We start from the raw sequence: 9,630 nt of genomic DNA on the forward strand, positions 1-9,630 counted from the left end.
TGGGTGTCCACAGTGGCTACAGTAGCTATCAGGGTCCTAAGCAGTGCCTCCAAGTCCAGGAGCTAAGGACCAGGACAGCCAGCAGAGGTAGCTGGAGCTGGTGGTGTGCATACCCTCAGCTGCAGGGGCCAGCTGCAAGTGCCTGTGTAGTGCCAGGGGCTGGTCACAGACATACACTTGTAGTGGTGGGGGCCAGAGCAGACAGAAAAGGCTGCAACCAACTATGGGCATGCTGGCAGGTGCAGGTGCCCTGGCTATCATTATGCATGCCTTGACTGCGGCATCTCATTGCTGGTGCAGAGAGGTGGTGGCCAGCTATGGGGGTCAGGCCAAGGCTAGGCAGGTGCACAGCTGGAAGGGCTAGCTGCAGGTGAGTACAGTGCAAGCGAGTGACAGAAGAAAAGGCCTTCTCCAGGCCCACAAGTGTATTGTGAGTTTTTTGGGGGGTGTGGGAGGGAGGACTCTCTCCCATGGCTGGACGGTGTCCCCTTGGGCACATGCACTGCATTGGAGCCCAGTGATGAGTGTAAGGCCAGCACACTACTGAAGGGGCTCTCCCTGAGTATACACACAGCAGAGGGGATCAGCTGCAGGAATCTAGGCTGAGGTCTTGCACTTGAGTAGCTGCACCGGCCTGGGCTGGCTGCCAATACAGATCCTGGGCTCCAGAGGGGCCTGGGGGGAGGGGTTGGGAATAGACAAGGACTCAGGCACCTGGCATCAGTGAATGTGTGAATACCTGTAGGGCTAAAGCTGGTGAAATCTGCAGGGGGTCCCAGGCAGCTCTGCTGGCCCTTGGTTTCTTTAGTGGGGAGAGCTGCCAGGTCTGTCTGCAGATCAGGTCACTGGGAGACACGATCACTCCTGCTGTGTGGTTGCTCCTGGTAGCCCCTGCTTCTCTTCTTTGTTCCTAGCCGTCTCTGTATGCCTCAGCTTTGCCAGTTGGAGTGGGGTGAAACTGGAGGAGGACATTCACGCAGTGCCCTGAAAGGCTGGGAAACCTGGTAGCTCGCCCCTGCAACTCTTCCAGGGGAAGGGAGCCCTCCCTACCTGGGAAGTTCACTTTTGGTGCTGAGCAGTTCCAGCTTGGGGATGGGATGAGGCACACAAATGATGAAGCTGTCTTCTTTCCCTTTATGAGTTGTTATTCTCCGGGGTTTTGTTCAACTGTGTTGCTAAAGTTTAAGTGGATTCCAGAGCTCTCTCAGAGCTCTTTTTGTTCACAGATGGCTGTGTAACTGTTAATCTTTGTTGGGGAACAAAGGCTGGGGTCTCCTATGCCACCACTTTTATGACATCACTCCGGAATTGTACTTTTGAATACTGCCCATCAGCTTCATGGTTTCAATTCGGTCTTTTCCATCGTTTTGCTCAGTGCCTGGACTGATGGACTACATCTCTAAGGACTAGATCAAGGAGCTTCCTTGTTCCAAGTAGAATCTTTCTGATCTTTAAACAAAAAGTCCAGAATGACTTTGGTTGAAGTCAGTAATTAGCCCTGAAATCACCAACTTCATCTGTCTGTTTTACTCTCAAAACCAAGGTGACAGGAATGTTCTCTGGGCAGTTCGCCAGTCCTTCCAGTATCATTGCTCTGTCTTCAGTAAGCATGCAATTCGGGGTTTGAGATGAGAGCCTGGGTGACACCATAATAACTTTCTGAGGCTGGAATTTCTGATAGCGTTTTGGGAAAGTTACCCCTTTTTCCCACTGTTGGAAAAAGCTCCAGTCTACCAGATTCTTGGGCAGGTAAAAGCTGTCAAAAATGATTTCTGCAGCAGCATGTAGGCAAATGTATACCCCTTTCTCTTGATCACTACCTCCCGAAAGAACAGCCTGTCCTTTTAAATAACTATTTTCCATGGCAACTTCCTCCACACTGAGAGTCACAGTAGTCCAAAGCTGGCCCGAGAAAACTCATAACCTTTGTTCCCAAGTTACGTTTTCAAGCAGCCCAGACAATCCCAAGCCATGCCAGCCTTTTCATCCCGTCCATAGTGGGCAAGGGTCTTTGCTGAGGTTAATGAGAACAGCTCATTCAGGTCTTGCGTGGTCAGTGTGGGAATATAGATCAAAATATTTTACAAAGCAATAGAATAAGCCATGAAAACTTCTAATACTTGCTCACAAAGCCAATGCAGAAATCTCAGTACTCTGAAAAGTTTCCCTGCTGTAATATTGGCCCACATTTCAGAAGGCTGGAGGGAAAATACTAAGAAGTAACTTTCTTGATCAAAGAATAATTTGTCCTTTGGCAGAGCTGAAAGTCTGAGCAGCATTTCATAATAGAGCCCCTTGGGAATGATTTGAAACAGAATAGGCTACAGTCACTCCCTCATTGATCAAGTATTTACTGAACATTTACTACGCCAGGCTCTCTGGGGACTCGGTGGGGTTTCCAAAGATGAATCAGCCCTGCCTCCTTCACCATAGAAATGTGGCCAAACTGGTTGAAAAGGAAAACAAAAGCATGAGCAGCATCACCTTAATAGTTCCTATTTATTAAGCCCTAGGAACTGTGCTAGGTAGTCTCATTTCATCTTCGCCACAGCTCTGCCAGGGAGGTACAGATGATAGAAGTGCGATTCGGAGGTTCTGGCAAAGTGCACCGCGTGGGCACAGCTAGCGTGTGGCAGAGTCAAGATGAAAAGCAAGGCCACTCTGACCCCAAAGCCTCTAACTTGATGTACAACATAGGATAGACTCAGAGAAAGTACACTGGAAGTGATCTCAGGTGGTCTCAGCCTGCAGCAGCTTGAAGCAGGATTTCAGTTTCCGGCCACATATTGAGGTCGGGCCGCGGCCGTGAGAGCGCTGAATCCTAGCCCCTAGACCAGTGGTCAGTGACAAGGCCCTGGCCCTTTGGCTTTGCAGAAATGAATTCCCACAAAGACGGAAGTGGTGAAACAAGTTAAGAGTTTATGAGGAGGAAAAAGAATGTGTGGATAGACAGACAGGTGGACTCAGAGTCACGCCCTCATGGTACGTTAAATCACTTACATGGGGCATTATTTCCGGGTTTCCTTTGGCCAATCATTTGGCTTTGCCTGGTTCTGAGTCCACATTTGGTATATCTTGGGGTCCTCCCACGTGTGCGTGCATCTCTTAGCCAAGACAGATTCCAGCGAAGGGGCCTATGGGTAGGTTGACATCACCTACTATGGGGTGGCGCCCCCTACCTTTTGAGCTTCAAGGAGCCTTTTCTGTGCATGCATAGTCAAGCAGGTCTCCTTAACTTCAAGAATGAGAAATATGGGGTCTCTATTTATCTGGGCAGGGCTCAGACTCTCCTATTATCCTGCTATTATGGAGTATGTGTCCACAGGGGACGAACTCCAGCTGCTCAGCCTGGGGCCCATCTGTCTCCTGCCTCAGAAGTCCTAAAGAGAAATTACATCTCAGCCTTTTTCATTTGGGGTATCAGAAATCATGTTCACCTAAACTCGGTAGTGTTCCTTTTTGCACACTTAACATAAAACTTTCCTTGGCCTGTGAATAAGCCCAGCAGCTTACTTCTGTTTCTCATGCCCACTTAAAATTTAGGAAAAGTTACTCATTGGATTATGGATCATAACATCTTTGGATGGGACCTTTCCTATCCTGACCTGTTTGCCCTGGGGTAGTAAGTCCCACACTCACGTAGGCTGCTATGTGTCCTGTCTGCCCGCTTCCCTGTATTCCCTTCCTCTTTCCTAGGGGACACCTTTGCCATATGGTTCCCATAGGATTTATCCATATCACCCCCTTTCCCCAAGAACCTGATCTAATCCAGGTGGCCAGAATATTCCCTGGACTGAGTGCTTGGTTCAGATATGGACATGGAATCCAACCAGATCAGTCAGTCTCTCCTGGGACTTTTCTGCTACTGCCAAAGGGTCTTTTGCCCCTGGGTGTTAAGTTGGAAAAGTATGAGTTCAGGACTCCATTTGCCATCTTGCCCAATACAAAGATCTGAGAAGGCAGAGTGAGGGCTCGCTGACAATATCGTTGTGACCTAGACCTCACATACCTAGGCTAGCAACATAGGCGACCTTTTCAGTAAGTACCCTCTCTCCATAACCTAGTATGAGTTGGGTTTCATCCACTAGAAAGGACAACTTCTGAATAATACATTAAGGCAGTTGGCTGCAGAGTTCTGTGATTACATGTACCTCAGCACTAAAAATTTGTGCTGACTCTCAAAATACACCTATATGCATGTGTTTATTACATACTTGCGTTGCTGTACTAACATACTATGTAATTAAAGAATACACAAAATATATACGTCATACAAGGATGATTAAAAGCTAAATATAAATAAAAGTTTTAATGTTTTCTTTCTGAACCCCTTTGAATTATCTTACAAAGTCCCTGAATGGTCACATCCCACTTGAGAGACCACCTATGAATGGAGTTAGGAGGGTGAGACAGGAGGTTGGGCACTACTGAGAAAATCAGAGCTCAGATCTTAGAAAATGGGGCAGTTTCTGTTGCTCATGCACTCTAGGGTGACACTTTGCTGGTAGGTGATAGAGATCATTGGCAGAGATGAAGGGCATTGGACCTCGGGATTGGGGAAACAGGACAGAATGATAAGTACCTCAATAATGTCCTCTACTTTTCAGCATCATCACTGAAACCCTCTGCATCCTCCCCATGGAATTCATAATTTTCTCTTAACTTTGACTCCCATCACATTGTATCATCGGTAGGTGACAAACCTTCTCTTTGATTTAACTGTAAACATTTTAACCACATTTTGCTAAGTTCTGCATCCCTAATGCTTACTTAACACAAGACTTGGAAACTTCTGTGACGAACAAATGCATTCATTATCCCAACTTAGAGCCAGGAAAGGAAATAAATTTAAGGCTCTAGCTTGGCAGGAGATAAGATAGTAAGAACTCCAATGTATCACTTCTCAGCTGAGAGAACTTGATGTTAAGCTTTGTATGGGTCACGTTAAACCTGTGCATGGTAAGAACTGTAGCCTATATCTACTACTCCAAAAGGGAACAGACCACTTCTGATGCTTTCCCAATGACTCAAAATATAATAGCAAACATTCAGTATATGTGACAAGCTCTTAATATGCATCAACTGAAAACAATAAATACTATCATCCTCAATTTACATATGTGAAAACTGAGTCTTACAGAGGTCAGATAACTTGCCTGAGTTCAGAGTGAGGGTTCAAACAGCATCGTGTGACTTCAAAGCCGTGCTATATCAGAACTTTTTTTTTTTTTTAAGCAGCACTCTCTCCTGTAGATGGCCCTGGCTTCAATCCCTCCCAATCAGGATCCAGGATCTAATCCCTGGATCTATACTGACTGTAGCCCTATTTAACCCCTTCACTGACATTCTGCCTTTCTGAGCTTCTCAGTTTATCAGCACAGCACGTTTGCCTGGTGTTACCCTACATGGAATCCTGCTTCTGGCAACTCTCTGCTGCCCCCACCTGGTGCCCAGAAGTACAGACTCCATCATTTCAGTCTAATCCCTTGTGAGCACTCCGATCGCTGTATCTGTAACTAAATTTTCTAGAGGCCATATTAACAAAGAGAATAGATGAAATTAATTTTAATAAAATATTTTGTTTAACCCAATATATCTAAAATATTATCATTACAATACCAAAAATGTGTTAATGAGATTTTACATTCTGTTTTTCCTCAAAATCTGGTACATATTATACACTTGGAGTACATCTGAATTGGCACTAGCCACATTTCAACTGCTCAGGTAACCACATGTGACTAGTGACTTCAGTATTCTACGTCTTAGCCTTAGACATTAAATCTATTCTTCATGTCTGATTAAATTAGTAAAGTGGTTCCCATCTGGAGATAAAATGGTATTATCAAGTTTTAATACTTAACTAATGGGGTCTACCAAATCTAAGTGAACTATAATAGAAGGATATCCCTCAAGAGTCAATTTGATATGGTGGGGAGGGCACAGGCTTTATAGTCAGACGTTCTCAAATTAAAATCTCAGCAAAACGGTAGATAAAAGGATCTTCACTAATTAATTGTTTACAATAGTGAAAAATTAAGCATTTGTTTAAATTTCCCTCACCAGGGCAATGCATAACAAATAGTGGTATATTCCCATATATTCCCATGATGGAATATAACACATCATTTAAATGAACAAACTAGATATACATGTGTGCATGACAGATATAACTAAAAAATGATAAATGATAAAATGTATTATTGGATACCTTCAGTATGAGATCATTTTTTTAAAGTTTATAGACATGTAAAATTCTGTAATACATTGTGGATATACACTAATGACATCCAGTTATGAAGACGTGCCTGGAAAGATACACATCCACTTTCGAAGAGTGGTTCTCTGGCGATGGAAGGAGGGAAATTGGGTGACAGTGTGCAAAGTAAGACTTCAACAGTACTTGGAATGATTTATTGAGGAGGAGGAAAAAAATATTTAAGACAAAGACTTAGGCAGTTAACAAATGACTATAGCTCAGGAAGTCCCTTGCCTGAAGAACACTTTGTTCAGCCTCTTAGTAGTTTTGAGGAAATAAAACCAGCCAAGTGCAATTCTTAATCTAGAGACTTTCTAGACAAGCTTCCATCTCAAATCTGTTTTCTAAGGTAATTCATCTTCCCACAAGGCAAACCCGTACTTCCACAACACTGGCTTAGAAAAGGTTAGAGAAGATGAGAGGAACAGCTATAAATACTGAACTTACCACCTAGGCAAGTCTGGAAAGAAATGCCTTTCTGAACTATCTAATGATTTCACTTAATGGAACATGACAAGATGTGCCTTGACAGTTTGTTCAATCTGCAGGATTTCTACTCAGAGCTGTAGACAGCAGAAGAAAAGGTAATTAATGCAAAGTTAATTATCATGCAGGCATTGGGAATTTAATATAGTGCTTATGGAGGATTTATTCCTGGACATATTTTTTATCAACATCTCCTCACCCATCTATGCTTCTACAGTAAGGTTTCTAACGGTAAAATCCTATGACTGTTTCCATTTGCTCTACTATAATTATGCAAAACTGTGTGTTTTGTTCTGCCTGATCCTAGTTCAATTTAAACACTGATTAAATGGGAAATAAATTAATGTGATGCAAGTGTGGATGGAATCATTATAAACTGGTGCTTACCTACAGAAACCATTCACTAATGAGATAATTGTACTCTATTTCAGGGAAAATATTTAATGAGATCAAATGGAGTGCACACATTCCTGGACCCCAATAAACGGGTATGTTACAAGAGTGACAGTAAATTAATTTGAAGAGGCTCTCCTAGCACAGGATATGCAGGCTCTAGTTGGAAAAATGAGGAGTCCAATGAAAGAGAAAACATGTGATCTGCATTGCCCACTCAACTATGTTTGTCCTACCAAGGTAATGTGACTTTTTTTTCTACTTTGTTTTATTCACTTCTGTATCTCCAGTGCTCAGAACAGGGCTTGGTACATAGTAGGTGTTCATTATATATTTGTTGAATGGATGGATGAATGTTTTAGGACCAGTAAACTCTCTGGCTGGGCACCAGCACTTCATGGTAGTTCTGTAATTTCTCTCAATACTCCTCCTCAAAATCAAACAGATTACTCAGAAAGAACTCTTAGGGCTTCCCTGGTGGCGCAATGGTTGAGAGTCCGCCTGCCGATGCAGGGGACACAGGTTCGTGCCCCGGTCTGGGAAAATCCCACGTGCCGCTGAGCGGGTGGGCCCATGAGCCATGGCCGCTGAGCCTGCGCGTCCGAAGCCCGTGCTCCGCAACGGGAGAGGCCACAACAGTGAGAGGCCCGTGAACCGCAATAAAAAAAAAAAAAAAAAAAACCTCTTAAGCTAAACTTGTTCCCATAGTAGAGATGAGATTCATCTAGGGGAACAGCAACTGTAACACATTTTTGCAAAGGGCCTGGAACTGAAACATTCTGTGACCCTATGATCATCTTCCATTCAACAAATATTTAACAGGCATCTATTATGTGCTTTGGTGTATATAAGAAAGGAAATAAAGAGACCCTGCCTTTCAAGAAGATTGTTTTTAGTAAGATTATTACTATCTATAATACTACATGAGATAAATACCCAAAAAAAGTCATAACACATAGTTAGGGTAAAGTGGATGGAGAAAATATTTCCAATAGCACTGGTCATGAAAAGCTTTATATAAGAGCAGATATTTGAGATGGGTCTTGAAGCAAAGTTGGGATTTGACAAGTGGAGATAGATACTGGGATACAGAGAAGCTCAAGGTAATGTGACTTTTAATCAAAGAATGGAGACAATTCTCTGATGAATAAAACATGCACATTTAAAATAATAAAAATCCCAGGTGGTCACCTGAGAATTTCTGCAGAGACCACAGTAGACTTCTACAAACCAGCATAATGCCACTGGCCCTGGATTCCCTGCAGATGAAATTTGGGGCTCATTAAAGGTATTTTATGGCTAAACTTTTTAAGCCCATGGTGGCTTAAAAAGTGGTAGCTACAATATTTCAACCAAAAAAGACTTAACTAGACCCCAGATTTTCGGGAGATAAGCCTGGATTGGACCTGCCAAAGTAGAGTTCTCAGCAGTTGAAGCATTCACTGTGCACTTTGGTGATGAGGGATGAAACAGTCCTCTGACTTCCTCAGAATAGAACTCATGGATGTCTAAGAACATGATATTCTAAGCATGAACAGATGACTTTCTTGGTGGATATAGCTCATTACTAAGCAGGCAAGTCCCTCAACCCATGTTATAGGAGTAAACCATGTCCATCAGAGAGATGGAGGCATCACAGATACTGGCAATCAGGTGTGTACAGGCCAGAAGAACAGTAGAAAAAGACAGAAATGTCTGAACTTTTTAAGAAAAAAGCATTCCTGGGCTGAGATAATGAGTCCAAGATTTAGCACCACATTTTTAATAGTTTCTTTTTGTTTCTAATTACAAAGTCAATACTTCCTCATTTAAAACAAAATGCAGGTAAACACAAAGAAAAATAACATGAAAAAACATCCATGATCCTATTTATCCAAAATGTATGTTTCCTTTCAACGTTGTCGGTAATTATTTAAGAGCAGCATTTCTCAACTTAAGCACTACTGACATGTTGGACCAAATAATTCTTTGTTGTGGGGAACTGTCTTATCCCTGACCTCTAGTCACGAGATGCATCACCTCAGTGTAGCAGCCAAAAATGTCTCTAAACATTGACAAATGTCCCCTAAAAGGCAAAATAGCATCCAGCTGAAAACCGCTGTTTAAGTGGAGTCACATCATACAATTTTGAAAGCCCCCAAATTTTTTATTGAAGTATAGTTGATTTACAATCTTTTATTGGTTTCAGGTGTACAACACAGTGATTCAATACTTTTATAGATTATACTCCATTTAAAGTTATTACAAAATAATAGCTGTATCTCCCTGTGCTATACAATAGATCCTTGTTGCTTATTTAATTTATACATAGTAGTTTGTAGTTCTTATATCCTTACCCCTATCTTGCACCTCCCCCTTTCCCTCTCCGCACTGGTGACCACTAGTGTGTTCTTTGTAATTGTGAGTCTGTTTCTGAAACCCTCAACTTTCACTTAACAATGTATTATAAGCATCTTTCTTTTTTTTTTTTTTTTTTTTTTTTTTTTTTTTTT

This window comes from Lipotes vexillifer, unplaced genomic scaffold (genome assembly GCF_000442215.2).
Source record: "Lipotes vexillifer unplaced genomic scaffold, Lipotes_vexillifer_v1.1 scaffold861, whole genome shotgun sequence".
NCBI lineage: Eukaryota > Metazoa > Chordata > Mammalia > Artiodactyla > Lipotidae > Lipotes > Lipotes vexillifer.